The sequence below is a fragment of the Bison bison genome, unplaced genomic scaffold, assembly GCF_000754665.1.
Source record: "Bison bison bison isolate TAMUID 2011002044 unplaced genomic scaffold, Bison_UMD1.0 scf7180017864474, whole genome shotgun sequence".
Classification (NCBI taxonomy): Eukaryota; Metazoa; Chordata; class Mammalia; order Artiodactyla; family Bovidae; genus Bison; species Bison bison.
The window spans coordinates 2,592,944-2,611,331 of record NW_011495035.1 but is presented as its reverse complement, the minus strand read 5'-3'; the positions used below and the strand labels follow the sequence as shown (position 1 = coordinate 2,611,331).

The following is an 18,388-nucleotide window of genomic DNA, read 5'->3' as shown; positions in this document are numbered from 1 at the left end:
TCGCCCCCCATTGCCGCGCAGCTCCCGCCTCCTGTTAGAATAAGGACTAAATAAACAGTTGTAACTCCAAACCTTGCGACTGCGATCTTATCCCGATCCCACCCCTCCCCCTTTTCTCCCCCCTCCTTTTTTGTTGTTGCAACTTTGTAAGATCCCGGGTAAGGTGCTGAGACTTTGGCTCCGTCCGATTCCCTGTCTCGGGATCCTTGCAGGGAATCCCTGAGCCACATTCTCTCTTCCCTCCACGCACGCTTGTGGGTCCTTTGGGCCCGACGCCCTCTCAGCCTTGGCCCCCCAGCTTACTCATCTATCCCGCCCCACTCCATTTCCCCCAACCTGCACCGAGAAGACTTGCTGACGGTCACCCCGGTTTCTTGTCGACCGCAGAACCCGAAAGTTTGCAAGAGGAAGAGAGCGTGTGGCGAGCAAGCGGGCCAGGGGCAGCGGCAGCGGCGCCGGGGACCATGGTGCTGCCGGCGCCTCCTCCGCGGGCGTGAAGGCGGCGCTCCCACTCCCTCCCGGGTCTCCGCGGGTAAGTCGAGGCGGCTGCGGCCGCGGGCGGGTGCGCAGGGTCTAGGGACACCCTAGAGCTTTGGGTTGCGCCCGGGGGTTCTCTGTGCCCAAAGCCTCAGCATGGGCGGCGCGAGCGCAGCGATCTGGCGCCGGAGCCAGGAATGCGCCTGTCCTCAAGCCGGTAGGTGCTTCGAAATATTAGACTTTCTCCTTTTTCCCCCTTTTCTTTCCAAAATCCGAAAATCTAGAGATCAAAGTTTAGCGTGGAGTATAAAGTGCTCTGATAAAATATGATGACATCCCTCGCTCCCCTTCTCACCCTTCTCCCGCCCCCCCCCCCTCCTTTTTAACTATTAATTATTTCCAAGTCATTGTGTCCAAATACCCTTGCCGGGCTGATTACAAAGTGTATTGATTTAGTCTGGGCTCATCCTACGCGTTCGTTTTAATTCCTTTTCTTTTGCTCAACCAGAAAACCCGAAATGAAACTTATTTGTTCCTCTGTGCACCCCCTGCCCCCAGCCTTCGAGGCTTGGACAGAATAATGAAATTAATATAAACATTTCATTTGGTTGCATTTGAGCTTTTCCAGCCCACTTAGGAGGGGCTGGTGTTGCTCTCATGTCTGGTCACAGGTATTTTCCAAGTTTGGATTTCCCTTTTTGTTACTGTTCTGTAGACTGGAATGCTGGAGGGCCGTTCTGTATTCCCTCTGAAAGGAGTCTATACATTGAAACTGTCTACACTTTACCTTTAGTTGTCGTAGGCTTCAGGATTTAGGGCTTGCACAATAGCTGAATTGAAAAAACCTAAGGGATGGTTAAGAGATTTTTCTCCTGCCGAAAATATATTGAAGAATATCTCCAATTTTTTACATGTCCCTTCCCCTTGTATTTTCCACGGTGAGAATCAATTTAGGGAAATATCTTAACTAGAATTTGAAGAGAAATGGTAAGAGTTCTGGTATTTTCTACCAAGTGTTATCCTGTATAACAGAGACACAGAAGTTCCTGTTATTTTCGGTTCCAGAGACAAATGTATCAAATCTTTTGAGAATTCCACTAGAGTTTTGATTCTATTAAGTGAAAAATACCCATCTCTTTGAGGCCAGGAAATTAAAATTGGGCTCACAGTTTCAGAGGTTGGGAATGAGTCCTTTCTGTCTCTGACTTTCCTGCTTGAAACATCATATAATTAAAGAGTATTAAAAATATAAAAAGGAACTCAACTAGTTACCATTAAAAGGTGTTAGCTAAAATCTCACTGCAAGGAGGGGGGAATGTTTAACATCTTGTCACTAGCTGCATCCCTCCCCCCTTTCCCCACACCCTCCTTAGACTTTGGATTAGTCATTGTATGAGAGAGAGAAAAAAAAAAAAAACAGTTTTTGTTTTTTTGAAAAAGTAAAGTAAACAGCCTCCAACTGCTGAACCTTGACAACCCAAATTAAGGAAGCAGGAGAGATCAAACAGAACTGCTGCTGGGTTGTTGTCAGGAGCTCTACACGAAGAACCCTGGACTATTCGATCTAGCAGCAAAGCTGTATATTGACTGATGCAGAAATGGACTATTGCAAATGCTGATCTTTGTTGTCCAAGCAAAGCCTCCCTTGGAAGGAAATATTCAACCCCTCTCCAGGCAGGATCTGAGTTCCTTATAGATGCTGAGTAGCTAAACAAGTTATTATTTTTATAATGCATTCTTATTTATGAACAAAACATACCCAAAAGGGCATTAAAAGGCTATTAAGTCTTCCAGAGGCTGTCTTGTTACCCAGAACTGTGCAGTGGAATTCTTTTTTACCAACATTAGACTCCTACACTAGAGTTAGATAACATTTTCTCACATCAAGTTTAGAAGATCTGCCTTGTCAGGGAAGCCAAGGTTTTGTATGTGAGGGTTTAAATCTGATGTGAAGCTCAAAAAAAAAAAAAAAGAAAGAAAGAAAGAAAGAAAATCCTGGTGATGAAGTTTTGTGTCAGCCCACTCTTGGAATTTAAAAAGGCGAGAGGGAGCATTCTCCAGATTAGACATAACCTCTTTTTTTAGATTGACATTCAACATGACCACGTTGCTACTTTTATTCAAGTTCTCTGTAACTTGTCCTTGCTTGTTGTCTAGGAAAATTTAACTGCTTTACATTTTTAAAGGGAGTAGTAACAGTAATTACTTTAGCATTTTGTTTTCACAGGTTTATCAAAGTATAATGAAAGAAACATCAACTTTTTAGATTAACTGCCTCAAATTAAGAGGGTTGTATTGCTGGAGACATCTGAAAGATTTTGTGTTTATATTTAAATCCTGGAGTATAAACTGTGTAACACTTTTTAGGTATAGACTATACCCAAATTAAATATCATTTTAATTAAGTAGAACAAAGTGGGGAAAAGGACAAATAAGCACATAGAGAAGGATAAAAATAATTGTTGTTTAAGGATTGCATATATAATGAACAAACGTTGATCACATAGTAAGCACTTTGTGTTTTTCTAAGTCAGAGTTTCATAACCAGAGTACCCAACATGTTTCAAAGTCTGTAGCTTTTATTGGATATACCTTTTATTGTATCATTAAACAATGTGAGTTAAACATACACATGGATGCTATTAGGCAATTTTCTGCAATATGTAATGTTTTTTGAAAAGCTATAAATATTTTCTAGTTAAATCATTTGTACCAACAGTAACAAAAGTTAACTGGGTTAATATTGAGCCTGGGCATGGTTTTCTGTTACTGACTCTTTCCCTGTTTCTCTTAAGACTCTACCCCCAGCCTTGTATATTTGCATTTGTAGGCTCTATTGAAGGCTGTGTCTGTTCTCAGCAGTTGTTTAAATTAACAGAAAAATTGTGATATTTCCTCAACAAACGTATTTATACCACGGCAATGCCAACATAAAGGAAGAGAAAGGAGAATAGAACAGATGTGACAACTTCTTTTGAACCCAGCTTCCTCTTTGCAGCCAACCTTATTGTGCTGTTGATTTGGTTTTCAGGTTTTACTTAAGATGCAAACTCATTTTTAAAATGTTATCTTGTAAAGAATCTGTATCCCCAAAATGTATGTTCCATTTAGGTATTATAAAGTCTTGATTACTTTTCAGTGGGTATGCCAAGAATATTTACAGGGCATTGCAAGGGTTCTGTCTTTTAAAAATAATTTTAGGCACCCGTTAATAAAATTTAAATAGATTGCAGGCTGTCAGAAAATAGTATAAATTTTGTTTATGATTCAGTTACTTTAAGGTACTTACATTAAAGAAACTCATTTAACCCCTGACTGAAGAGCATTAAGTGGGGGAGGCAAGCCCTCCAAAGAGCTCCCACTGCCCTTTGCTCGCCCGATAATCTTAAATTACTACAATTTAATTGCAACTTCAAGGCACCGGGCATGAGCTGTTTCTCTGAGGCTGAAAAGAGGTTTCCAGAGCATAGCTAGATTTGCACAGGTGGTATTTTTGTTTTTTGAAGAAATTTTTTTGCTTAGGGCTTTTTTCTTTTTCTTTCTTATCCTGTTAGGTGTCATAGTCCCTTTATAGAATTCCTTCATAGTCATGTCATTTTTGCTAAGCCAGCAGTATTGTTGTTTTTTTTATTTTTAAGTATGTTTTTGGACTGAGTATATATGAAGGTCTCCAGCAAGTAGAGGTTTGTTTTCTAAAGAAAACAACTTTAAGAGAGGCATCTGCTGAATAGACAGGTGAACTTTATATGTGAGCCAACATAGACTTTTACCATTTGTGGGGGATTTTTTTTTTCTTAGTTGATGGTAGTCATCCCACCAGGTGATCAAACACTGAGTCTGTAACTCAGGCCAGCAAGCCAAATTAAGTTTGCAATTAGGCTGGTGTAATTTCTAGACAGTCTTTCCTGTGCCTTGTTGCACTGATCTGTGTCACTTTACCATATGTGTGCTATCCAAGGAGCCATCTTAAACTGATTTTTAAAAATCTTTCTCTTCCTTGGTGCTTGGCTGAATTAAGGTTAGAGGTACCGAAAGCTAGAACATCAGCAAGCCATGAGTTGAGACAAATTTCTGAAACAAAGGAAAACCTGGCCAAATATGGGGTGTCTTATGCATGGCACTTAATCTACCCCCCGGACTCACGTAGTTTATTTCAGTGTGCATGTGACGATGTGGTTAATGGAAATTAAGCAGATTTGGCTTGTGCTGCCAACCTAAAAATAAATGCTGTAAGGAACGTTTGATTTCAAGAAGTGCTTTGGTTTTGCATCCCATAGATAATGTTCTTGCAATAATGGCTCCAAGGCTGGTATTCTGGAAAGAGGAAGTACATTGGGGTAAAGTGCATGGCAGCCAGGGAAGACAATTAGACAGTGTTCTTTGTTTCTTTAATAAATTATTTTCATTAATTACAGGCAGTTGGTACTGAGGCACTTTTTCGGGCCTTGTTTAGGAGTCTGCTCCTATTCACAAGAAGGTTGTGCCAGAAGCTGCATCCTTTTTCTCGCACCGTTTTACCCAGTCTTGAAAATCTCTTAGCCAGATTAGCTTGAGGATGTCTCTGCAAGACTTGTTTTTCTTTTTGAAATCCCCTGACGCCCGTTTTTAATACATGCCCTGCCTTGTGCACAACAGGTGTTTGGTAGTGATTTTTATGGGACTGAAAGTGAGAAAAACATTTCCTACCTAGCCAGCCACTGAGAGAACGGGCTGCCTGGAAGAAAGAATCTGGAACTTGAATAAGCATACATGGGTTTTTCTGTATTACCATCTGCAAGGTCTTTGCTTTTAAAAAAGTGGGGGAGGGGCTCAATTTGGTGCCTCAGTATTTGCTGTTAGGTTGTAGTAATTTAAAATTACTGGGAGAGTGCAAAGGGCAGTGGAGGCTTTTTAGTGGCTTCATCTTAATGCTTGAAGCTGTGGACTCATGGGGTTAAATAGTTTCTTCAATCAGAGTACTTAAAGTAGCTAAATCATAAACAAAATTTATATTAGATCCTGACAACTAATAATCTATTTAAATTACATTAAAGTATCTGGCCAGAAATTTAATTAAAGTCAGAAGTAGTGTCAAACCTTTAAATGTCTTGACAGGTCTACTCAGTTGGAACAGATATCACGAAATATTTACATATGTCTGGTGTGTTCCAGAACATCTCGGCAGGCCCTGTGCAAAGCTAATTGTACTTTGTTTCCAAATGACAATATTAATAAAATAGATACATTTTTTTAAATAAAGGGGCATGAACATATATAAAGTTGTGTTCAAGTATTCTGTTTTATTATTTAGTTATCTCTACTCAGGACCCCTCTGTGATGGCTTTATTTCCTCCAACTGCTGCTAATTCAGACAAAAAGCTGAAATGGAGGAGTCGCTGATTAGAAAGTTCATGTCATTTTGTTTTTTATTTCAAGAATTTGGAGATCTCAGAGGTTAGCATGTTAGAGGACAGTTTACTAAGGGGAGAAGAATGGACCTGAACTTGGTATTATTGAATTCCTGTTCATGTGAAATAGGAGACATTCACTTAGGATGGGACAAAGATGTTTTTCCAAGTTGTATTTTTGGATGCAGATTGATTTATTAATAGTAATTCAGGTGGACATTCACAGTTGGCCAGATTCTCTTTGCTTCCAGGTTCTCTGGTTTTAGCTGATTTTGTCATCGACTTTATCAGCTAGTACACTGAATAGCAGTCTTAGCATCAACTCAAAAGCAGAATTTCTGAGGTTTCCTTTTCTCCCTCCTGGCTCTGCAGTTGAATCATAATGTGACTTTTCGTGCTCCTGGTTCCCTGTCTGCGAATTAGGGGAGTATTTTAGGTATGTTCTTTGAGCTTAGAGACCTAAGGACACTGAGGCTGTGTGGTGTTCTTCAGACTTTGGAAGGTGTTCTTCGTGCTCCCAGGAAGTAACCGCAGCTCCTAGGGGAACGGAGTGATGTGAGTTTTACATGAGTTTTTTCTGTCCCAGAGCCTCTCCCTTTAGCTGGTGGTACCCTGTCAGAGGAGCTGGAGGCTTCTCTCCTGAGGACAGGTGAGCACAAGAGATGGAGGTGGTAACTCATATATGAAGTGGTAGAGGGTTGCTGTTGGTCCAAGTTCAGCATGTTTCAAAGTGAAGTTCCTTGTTCACCTGCTTCCAGACGTTGTGTGTGTCTATACATGTATATGTGTTAGGGGAGTTTTATTAAAATACAGATCCTTCAGTCAGAATTTTTGCTGACTGATGTGCAAATGTGCATTTTTCACAAACCTCTCCTGGAGTAATTCTAATGCACACTAAACAGAGGCCCATGGACCAAGTAATTTCCACTCCTAAAGACTGTGAAAGTGAAATCTTTATCTTCATGTAGATTTTACCAACTAATGTTTTGTTTTTATCTTGAGACCTGCATTCTTTTTAATGTGTTTGGATTTCTATTAAGAGTCAAAGCCGGTGGTTTTTAAGTATGCATGAGGATTGGAATCGCAGCAGAGCTGTCATTCCAAACACAGACGTAGTCACAGCGCGCCTGGATGTGCCATATTGGGAGTGGTGCCAGCTTTTGCATTTTTGAAATGCTCCCCGTATGATTCTGAGGCCCACCAACATGGGAGAACTGGACTCCTCAATGATCAGTATTGGAGGAAAGCTTACAACTCTCCTTAAGGGTTTAACTTGACTGTTTGGACTTCAGGAAACTTAAGAAAGGAATACGAGTTCCCTTCTCAGAGTCTAGCACCAAAAGAAACATCAGATACTTAGAGAAATAGAGGCAAAACAAGAGCCTCACAGTTCAGCTGAGTGGTAGGAACAATGTGGAACATCAGTCGTTTTCACTACCAGACATTTCTTTTTAAGTTATGCCTTGCTTGCATCCATGTTTCCAATGGGCGTTGTCATGTTGTAGCTACCAATTAGTGTCAAATCGCTTGCTGTAATTTTTTTCTCTGCGTATTTTGTCTTAATTTAAAAATCTGAACTGTTTACCCACTAGATTAATTCTGCTGGCATAAGTATGTTGATTTCCCTAGGCATCTTGGGAAATTCTCTCAATGTATGTGATAGGGCCCGCAGGAATATTGATGGAAGTAACCTCGCCAAGAGTGCCACACAAATAAAGCAAGCAGAATCCTAAGATGAATGCATCCTCTAAGATTATGAGATAAAGGAAGATAAAATGCTAAGGAGGCTTGTTTAAATATTCAGGGCTTCAGCTAAAGATCTCTCCAGTAAGATCAAAAGAGTTATTTAAATAAAAGTTGTATAGAGATTTTTCATCTGTATTAGTAATGTGTCTTTTGAAGTTACCCAGCAACAAAGTGTTGGTCCAAAATGTCCTCAACCTAAAAAAAAAAAAAAATTCCATTTGACTTTGGGTGTGGCTTGATTTTAATAGATACAAAAAAGTTGGCAATTGTTTTTACGTTTAGAACTTCGCAGTTGCTTTGACTCTGGGTTTGTGTGGCATTTGAAATATTCCTGTAATACAAAGTTCTTTTATTTCTGTTCAGACCCTGAAGGGCTTAAAAAACAATCTCTGATGGGCCAAGTTTTCAATCTAGAGTGTCTATAACCATGAATAGAGGATTTCTATGAAAAGATGAAAAATGGGACTGGTTGAAAAAAATAGGTGCGTCGTTGAGGCTACAAGGTCTTACTATTGTGGCTACCAGTGAGTGAAATCTACAGCATGATGTTAAATCCCTGCACCTTATTTATTGAAAGGATGTTTATCATTTCTTTAAGAAAGTTAAGTAATTAGCTGATTTGTCGTAAGGGAATCAATGACAGACCCTTTTTAATGATGTATTATAGAAATTTTCTAATAGAAAGTTTGCTGCGTTTAATTATTTGGAAGGAAGCTAGTTGAATCTTGAAAAGGGGGGTGGCCAGAGGTCGGGTGAGGCCTCTTGAGAGAATATCACTGTCCATGTGCAGCTGCCAATAATTATCGAGAAGGTAGTCTATTAAAATGGAAAATGGTTCAGCCTTGGATGGGCTTCATCAGGCATGTTGTTGCAGACCTGCTGTTTTGCCTGCCTTCTCTGGGCTTAGGAAGGGTTCAGTCACTTCAGTGTATTCATCTTATTTTCTAAATCATGGCTTTTGTTGCAGTATGATGCCTGTTGACAGTAAACGCACTGTAGTAACTTGGGTAAAGCTTACAACAAATTCTTATACTTGTAGGAGCAAGTCATCCTGCCCGCTGACTGGGGGTGCTTCTCCCTTTTGTGTCCTTAAGGCAGTGGTAGCACAGGGCTTAAATATTTGGGGATGGGGATGGCAATGTGGATAGGGTGGGGGGATCAACTCCCCATCTGACAAAAATTTACCTCAGACCCTTGTGTTCCCAAATCATATGTGAGATGTGATGCTAGCTTACTCTTTCTATGCATGTATTTGTATCAACTCAAAATTTAAAAGATATTTAGAGATGTCATTTCTGTGTGTGTGTATATATATATATATATATGTTTTTTTTTTTTTTTTTAATTAAGAAGCAGGACAGTGGCTTTTGCTGGCTACAGAGATCATCTCTGTGTCAGAGAGTACTTCCCCATGGCAGAGCACCTAGGTGGGAGACTTCTTTACAGTAGTTGTAAGCGCTTTTAAAAATGGTACAAATGGATTTTATATTGGGGGTGTAGTATTATAACAAGTACCCTGATTGTGGAATAAAATACAGTGCCTTGGCTTCAAGCACTTTGATCTTTGAGTTGAGAGCAACTTTTGAGGAAAGCAGTCTGGCAGATATTTACAAAGCGATTTCTCTTAAAACTATATGCTTACAGATTTCAATTTTTGTTTTGAAATGTGTAAGACACCAAAAAGATGTCATTCAGAAACTAATTCAGTGGGCTCCCATGTACCTGCAGCTCAGCTTCAAAAAGAACATATTTCTGATCCTGGCATGTTCTTATTCTTCTGTCCTTCGCCCCTGGAGGTGAGCTCTGCTCTCAGTTAACTTTCTCTGTACCATGGCTTTTGTTATACTTTTAATACATAGGCATGTATTCCCCCCAATACAGGGTTTTCTTTTGCATATTCAAGTTACGCATTGACAGTATTCTCCTATATGTGTTCTTTGGTAAGTTGATTTTTTTTTTGTTTAACATTGGTAAAATTTATCCATGTGAATACAGGTGGCTGTAGTTTATTCATTTTTCCATGTGAACATTTTAAAGTGCTAAGTGTTAATTTAAGGCAAGCTTTTTACGCGTGAATTTAAAGCCCAGCAGCATTCTGTAGTCCCATACACTGAAAACGTAGGGTGGATTTGAAACTATCAGTCTTGGTCCTGTCTTCATAATGTGTTCATTTGCCAGTGGTTTTTTTGTTTTTGTTGTTGCTATTTATTTGTTTGTTTTGTGGGTAAAGGGAAACATTTTAAAGGCAAACATTACCAGAGAATTTGATTTAAAAAAAATTATGTATCAAGTGGCTGATCTCTTGTATGTGAGTAGGGGGAGAGGGGAAAAGCAGATGAAGGAGAGCCATTTTCTCCTCCTTATTTTAAAGACTTGGCTTAGAACTTCACAGTTACATACGCAGGGTAGCAAGTTAAAAAGTGGTGTTTAATTAACAGCTACTTTATACTTCTGTATCCTTGTTATGTATGATATAGGCACCTTGTTCTTCAGTGTAGAGAGTGATTTCTGCATATTTTCAAGGACTGGCATCTTTAATGGTATGAAAGCCACACAAATAAAGATATACTCAGATGAAAATTGGAACATGTTTTTAAAATAGTGTGTGTCTTCTTTCAGCTCTGTTATCAAACTTGCTGCCTAAGCCGGAGCTGGTTCTCTGTGATTATGCTAATGACCAAAAGAATCGATGATGTGGAACTAGATGAAATCAGTGGTATAATCAGAGAGAGTTATCAGGTTTTTTTGTCATTAAATATTAGTGATAAATAATATACTGTTCAGTTTGAGCAGAGAGAACATATTTAATTTTGATGTGTACAGAGTATCGATTTAGTTAGGTTCATGGCTGAGTAAAATGATGATCTTTTGTAATTTCAGAGGAAAGATAAAAGGCGTTTGTGTTAGTGTGGCTGACTGACTCAGGCCATAGAAATGTTTACCTTGACCAGCCAGGGAAGGGTGGAAAACTTTTTTTTTTCCTCCTAGGCAACTGGGATATTTGTACTGACATTTTATTAGGAATATCAGATACTCAGTAAATAGCATAAATGACTGGGGATGTTAAACAAAATGAGTGTAAAGGTAGATAGTGTTTCCCTCAGGAATGGAGAAAAATATAACAAAGGGGGAATGTTTGGACAACGCTCTTTTTAAAAGACGGGTGTGTGTTATACGGGGCCCATTAGAGCCAGTGTTGTCCATTAAACAATGGCTTTAATTTAATTTAATTTTTTTTTTTTTTTAGTTTCTCATGACAAATAACGTTATACTTGGTAACGGTTTATTTAAGGAGAAGTCATCCTTATAACTTAGCATCTTTTTCCAGGTTCCTGAAATCTTAGGGAAAAACCTAGGCGCTGCTTCCTTTGTTGGAAGTTTCTAACGCACTTATGCCTAAAACACACGATTCTCTGGATAGAGTCAGCAGTCCTTTTACTACTGTATCGCAGTACCAAGTGATAAGAGAGAAAATGAAAGAGTAGTTAGCTATGTTTTATAGGATGTAAGGAAAGGGGGATGGAAGTCTATAAAAGAAGGCAATCAGATCAAAGGCTAACCATAATGTTATTTTTTTTAAATTGCAGTGTAAAAATGGATCTCTTGATAGCAGAGACCTGCCCCCCCGCCCCCACCCCACTCTGTCTTGGCCAGCTGTGTTCTGCCATTTTTCTCTCTGCCGGCCTGTCCATCCATGGTTGGTTCTCACCAGCTATACCATCTGCTTTTCCAGCGGTGGCCTTGGTGGAAAACCAGGCCAATTGGGTCAACTTTTGTGATCTGGCAGAAATCCACTGGGAGTGTAGATCAGGCCAGGCTCTTTTTTATTTGTGTCCAAAGCCAAGATTTCAACTTGGTGAAAGGCTGTGGAATTTATTTCTCAAAGCGCTGCTCAGACTCTTCTTTTTTCCCTTCAACTGCCTCCTTGGGCTGAGATGATTGCTTAATGCTCTTAATTATGCTGGATCCCTTTTCTATTTTTGAACACCTGTGCATAATTCAGATCATGGGTGGTCACAGAGCCTGGCTCACTGCACAGCTTTGCCTTCAGAATGGGGAAATCCAAGAAGTCTGACCAAGGACTCTGTGTTAGAGGGCTGAGTAGAGGCTTAAAAGGATGGAATGTTTCTCTTGAACTTCCATTGTGCCATGTGAAAGAACCTGAGTCATTGGGTTGGGGAGAGTCTTAGGATGAATACCTCAGAAACCGTGTTTTTAGAAATAAACTCTTTCATTGCTTGTGGGAATGCAAAATAGTACAGTCACTTTGGAACACAATTTGTTGGATTCTTATAAAACTAAACTTACTCTATGATCCAGCAGTCACAGTCCTTAATATTTTCTTGGAGCAATTTAAAAACTTAAAAATCTGTGGGCAAATCTTTGTAGCAGTTTTGTTCATAATTGCCAAAACTTGGAAGCCACCAAGATGTCCTTCAGTACGTGAATGGATAAATAATAACTATAGTATATTCAGACAATGGAATATTATTCAGCACTAAAAAGAAATGAACTGGTAAGCCACAAAAAGATGTGAAAGAATCTTAAATGTATATTACTAAGTGAAATATATGTGTGTGTGAGTGCTCAGTTGCTTCAGTCTTTTCTGACTCTCTGTGACCCTGTGGACTGTAGTCTGTCAGGCTGTTCTCTCCTTGGAATTCTCCAGGCAAGAATACTGGAGTGGGTTGCCATGCTCTCCTCTAGGGGATCTTCCCGACTCAGGGATTGAACCCGTGTCTCGTGCATTGCAGGCAGATTTTTACCCACTGAGCCACCTGGGATAAGCCAGTTTGAAAAGGCTGTATACCATGTGATAGCAGCTACATGACATTCTGAAAAAGGCAAAGCTGCGGAGATAATACAGCTATCAGTGGTCGTTGGGAGAGGGAGAGATGAATAGTCAGAGGACTTTAGGATGGCAAAAATACTTTGTATGATACCATGATAGTGGGTACATGTCATTGTTCATTTGTTCAGATTCACACCAGGAGTGCTGTTGCACACTAGACTACGGTCTAGTGTAGATATCCCACTGATATGCACTGGGAGACTGAAAAATTTATGTGACTTGCTTTATGTAGTACTCGCTTTATTTCAGTAGTCTGAAACTGATCCTGAAATGCCTTTTAGGTATGCCTGCACTTGGTCTTCCAGTGTATGCATCTATATTTTCTTCCTCCGCGAAGAAACCGCATTTGAGAACAGCACCATCACAGCGAGCCTGTGTGTCTGATGTTTGTAGCATCTATGAGACCAAGGATACTTTACTTAACAAGCCTCTGGAGCTACAAGATTTTTCTCTGAACACTTGTGTTGGGCCATGTGTGTATATACATTTGTGTGTGTGCATGTTTTCGAGGTGTATATTGTGAATGAAGTAGTGTTAGGTTGAGGATCTGAAACTGATTTTCAATCAATGGCTCAGATTTTCTCAAGCCTGCAAGGTCAAAAATGTACAAGTCTCATCATTTCTTTTTTTTTTTTTTTCATCATTTCTTTTTGAAACCCACTAGTGATATCTTTTCTTTTTCATGGACTCTGATGGTTGTACTGAGCACATTTTGGTTTGCAGTTTGGAGCATAAATTAGGGGTGTGGTGAATACATGCTTGCTCTGTGTATTAAATGTCTACTTTTGGGAATCTGTGACAACCAACCCGGGTTACCTGAAGTATAAATGGCCCAGGAAACGTAATCTACAAAAAAGTACAAGTAAAATTGAAGTCTCACTAGACCTTTGAAAATTCACAGAACAAACAAAAAGTGAGAATAGACCAGCTGCATGATTTGTGGTGCCCAGTGCAAACTTAAAATGCGGAGTTCCTTGTGAAATATTAAGAATTTCAAGATGGTAACAGCAAAGCTTTCACCAAAGTTTGGGCCCTTTGGAGCAAGGGGCTTTGTTTGGTACTCATACACTGTCCTGAAGGGCTTTGCTTTTTTGCACCAAGTCTTCCTCTCCTGCAACATAGGAGGCAGATGTGGCAGGCTGAGCCCCTCTTGTGGCACTCAATCAGCAGTCTTAGCTTTCTCTATATTAGTGAACCCAGATTGGGCTGGGAATCCCTGTTAAAACCCATTACTCTTCCTGGGTTTTAAGATCCATTGAGTGTAAAATATTGGTGATCCTGTGGACTAGGTGTTCTGTGTGGGCATTTTGCAAGTTCCTGTGAGGGAAGCCCGTCCTGTTCCTGCTGGCCTTTTCTTTTCCTTCTTTCTGTCTTCTCTAGCCCTTCTAGAGTCTTGCCATTTTGACTGTATCTTGGGTCCCTGTCACTTTCATTGCTGTTCATTATCATCTGTCCTTGGCTTCATCCTGGGAGAGCCTGCTGTACTTAAAAATCTGAAAGCAGCCTCACAAAAGAGTATTTTTGCTCTTTTTCCGTTTTTATCCCCAAAATGTTAATTATTAAACAAGCAGATTCTGTCTGGAAGGGCATTGGTTGACTAACTGTCTTCAGGAATTGCAGCAAACCAGGCTCCATGTCACAGAGAGGAGATGTGGTTGGTTCACACCATACAAAATGCAAAATTCATTTTGTGGCCTGTAGAACTTCTGTGTCGGTTGGGACATCCTTACTGATGAAGATTAAATGAACTTCTTTAAGGTGGTTCAGGTTCAACAGGGTTGGGGAAAACATTTTTTTTTTCTCTTGTACTAAGTTGTAGAATTTCAACATAATTGGGTGAATCTGGAATGTCTTACCTTGGGTTGAATGGTTTTTGTTCTCTACCGAAATACGCATAGGTCCTCTGCCCCTTGGTAGCTTCAGCATACTGAGTGAGTAACTGAGTCTTTGGGAATCAGTATATCTTAGCAGTGATGGTGGTGCTGGGGTTTGGATTGATAGGAGGTATAAATCAGCAAACATATGCAAAGCACTTAACAGAGCTTTTGGCTTGTCATAAACACTTGATTTTTGGTTAATGATTTATTATTAATAAGAGTGATTCCTCGTATCTGAATTTGTGCTTTATTAGAACTTGGTCTTGGCAGTTCACTCCTTCCTTTAAAAGCTAAGATAAATAAAAGCTGGGGAGATTTAAAACCTACCTCCCATGCTTTCCTGCTTCTTCCAGTTTGCCACGTGTTTCTGTTCCCACCAGCTTCTGTTGTCCTTCCCTCTTTCTTTGGGCACAATAGCTTGGTGGTTTGAGGGGGCTGCGAATGCTGAGAGGATGTTGTTGGAGCCAACACAGAGGCTGTCTCTGGGAGCCCAGGGAGATGATGCACACGTGTTTTTCTGGGGAAGGTTTGATGTGTGTTAGGAGAACCTGGGGAAGCAGGCTGGGGTGTCGCTGCAGCCTTCTTAGAAAGTCAAGGGTTGCCAGTGTTTGTCCACCGCCTTTGAGAGGATGCTCATTCAGAAGCAATTGCTGGCTCAGGGATTTTTTCCATAAAGATGAGCATCGGCTTGCCCACCTGCAGGTGTGGTATGGAATGAGGCAAGGAAGGGGAAATTAAGTTCCCGTGAGTGCTCCCCTGTTGGGCTCCTGCCCCCTCTTGATAGTCCAAGGCTGTGGGTGTCACAGCCTTCCTACGTGGCTTTTTCTCAGACTGCCTGTTGAATTGCCTTTTCCCACAACCTTAATTTTCACACTACAGGTGCTGGAAGTGGTACTTCATTTGGGTCAAACATTAGACTACACAAGGGTTTTTATAGTCAGTTTTGGGCTTTGAATGTGTTTACGTAGTCTGTCTCTATAATTTTTCCCCGGCAAGGTGTCTGATGTTTAGTTCCCAGGGGAACCACAGAGGGTTCCCACAGGGGTTCACTCATGGTGAGGGACAGGGAAGTCTGGCGTGCTGCAGTCCACGGGGTCGCGAAGAGTCAGACACGACTTGGGGACTGAGCTACAACAGTCCATGCACCCTGGTCCATGTCGTGTTTCCCCGCCTCTGCCAGTGAGGTTGGAGAATGAGCTGGCTGTGCGCTCAACAAGTTGGGAAGATGGGCTGCACATTTGCCAACTCATTGCCCAGAGTGGTTGTGAACCATGTTCGCAGAGCTGTTTCACCTCTGTTCAGCCACACCTGTATGCAGACTAGCTTGGTCGGAATTTTTCATGATCTCTATCATGGTTGATGGGGGATGTGGGTGGGTGTTTGTGTCCTTATGTATTTCTTAATGACTATGTAGAATAGAGAACTTTTTTCACTGACCATCATGGAATTAACTCATGGGTTCATCTGTTTACTCATTCACTTATTCACTTGTTTATTATCCTTCCTCTGTTCCTTTGTTGACCCAGCATGACTACTTGGCAGAAAAGCATTGCTTCCTGATCCCCTGTTCCCCTAGCTTACCTGTGCACATTCTCAGGTAGATGTTCTGATACAACATCTTTTAGGTTTCTGAGAGTTATTATTCACAGAGGTCTTTATGGGATTTTTAAGCTTATGGGATTCATCTAGTTCCACCTTCTATTTACTAAATATATAGCTGCCCAGAAGCAAATGGGTCATCTATAGTCATAGTTACCATTCCTGCCACAAATAGGGCTTTCAGTCGCATTTTGACTATCAACACTCCTCTAGGTAGGATACCAAGTGTATAAGCAGTGTCCTCTTCTTTCTAGCCCGAACACTTAATTAAAACCTGACAGATTGATTTTTCCATTAGGCCAGAAGGCAGGTGTCATCTTGAACAATTCTTGATTTGAATTTCTTATTGAGTCTGTTTAGCTTCTTATGGCCACACAGCCTCCCTTCACCCCAAATATGTGTATTTGGTGAAGGCTCAAACAATGAATTTTATACGATGAATTGGTAAAAACAAAACAAAATATCTTAGTAGTAAGTTCCTGTTAAAAAGGTGCAGATAGGAAATCGTTTTAATGCCTGCTGTATTCTTAGCATCTCTAGGGAATGCTTCCCTTTGAGTGATTTTGAATGGCAGTCTGAAGTCTAGGAAGCTGTTATTTCTTTCCTTTTTTTTTTAAACCCCTAAATGCTCCATCAGGGACAGAGTGACAAAGACATGGGTGTCCACAGCCCCTAGCCCCTTGTTGGATGATTTTATTTCTTTCTTTTCCTGTTATCAATGTTTGTCCTCCCAAAATGACACAGAACGAACTGTCCAGAAGCATTGTTAGTCTGTTCACTGAAATATAAATCCCCACTTAAAATACTAAACAAACAAACAAACAAACAAACAAACCACCTCTGCAGAAGTCATTTAACTCTAGTGATAAGAGTGTCATTAATTCTAAGAATACCGACTAGATGTGTGGTGCTGACTAAATTTGTATCCAAATCCCTTATGGGTGTCAGTCTCACTGTGGCTTGGTGGTTAAGGGCACGGACTCTAGAGTTCAGCAGACTTGGGTTTAAAGAGGTTTTTTAACACTTGTTGGGTGACTTAGAGCCTATTAACCTTTCTAATTCATAAACATGTGTGTGAGTGTGTGTGTGTGTATGAGAGGATGTAATAATAGAAATTACTTCATTTATTTGTTCTGTAGATGAATGAGATAATCCACATAGAATATGATACATGGTGTCTGACAAGTACAGGAAGGTGCTGTATACATGTTAGCTTTTATGATTGTGATTATTCTATTTATTGGTTAAAAGTCACATTGGATAGCTAAGATGGATAAAAGATGTGGAACTTCGCAGAGATCACAAAAACCAGAAGGAGGCATACTTTGCCTGTGTGGAGTGAGTCTGAACCTCAGGTTAATTACCTTGTTGTGTTTTAGGGTTTGTGTTGATTGCATTGGTTTGGTAGCTTCGCTTTTGAATAAGCTCCTAAAATATGGTTTTGTCTGATGTTTTTATTTGCTTCAGAAATTGGTGCAGGTGCAGAAAACAGGAAGCAAAACCTTAGGCGGCCCGAGGGAGCCTCATTCAAATCGTGCCAGGCAGGTATAATATACAAGTGTTATCACCTTACTGATAATCTGGCATGCTGTGGGTATTCCACGTGCCATGTGGATTACAGAGAATGAAATCATAGGGCAGTTTGGCACCAACTTGCCCAGCTCCTTAGGAAGGGTGAGAGAGAGAGTAAAGCCTTATTCTCATTCTCAGAGATGATGTTCAGCCCGTGCTGCTGGTCCAGAGGCACAGGTTTGCAGTTGCCATTCTGTCCTTCGGCACTTAACATTATCTCTGAGGCTATCTATGCCTCTTGAGAGCAAGGAGGGTATCTTTCATAAATGAACTGGCACCATGTCCCTGGAGTTAAAAAGCCCACTCTGGGTTTGAGAGTATGTTACATATTACCCTCTATTCTGACATGGAGAAAAATTTCAAAGTTGAAGACCCATGGCTAGATTACCAAGCTTTCCGAATGTTTAAGTATTCAGATAGCCCAATGGTTGTTTCTAAAGAAAGTGTTGCCTTTAAGGCTTAATTTGATTCTTTGTCCTGGAGAGTTTAGACAGAGACCATAGCTGCCATGCCTGTGTGCAAGGAAAGGTCTCTCTCTTTGTCTTTGGCCAAATGCTCATCTTACAGGTAATGAGCCCTTGGATGTGCGTGAAATTGAATGCAATTTGCCCAGCATGGCCCACTGTTCTGGAGGAGCCACATTATAAATATTTCTTTATTGAACCCAGAAGCGGGTCACCATGTACTCTGTTAAGATATCCATCCATTTCCTGTTTTTGGTAAGAGGGCATCTCAGATAATTTCTCTAGTCCCATGAAACAGCCAGAACATTTAGAACTCTTCCCCTATCCTCCACTTGGCTACAACTTTGTTTCTTCTTGTTTAACTTGATTCTTTATACCCACTCTATTAAACCACACACACACACACACACACAC

At 40.5% G+C, this 18,388-nt stretch overlaps 1 protein-coding gene across 2 annotated transcripts in view; it reads left to right on the top strand.

Moving 5' to 3' along the window:
- FOXP1 (forkhead box P1) overlaps positions 1 to 18,388 on the top strand; it is a 738,073-nt gene that overhangs the window by 109,439 nt on the left and 610,246 nt on the right. For both annotated transcript variants that reach the window (XM_010861997.1, XM_010861996.1), the window contains one exon: positions 388 to 532. The gene's annotated coding sequence lies outside the window, so the exon portion shown is untranslated. The remainder of the gene's footprint in view (positions 1 to 387; positions 533 to 18,388) is intronic.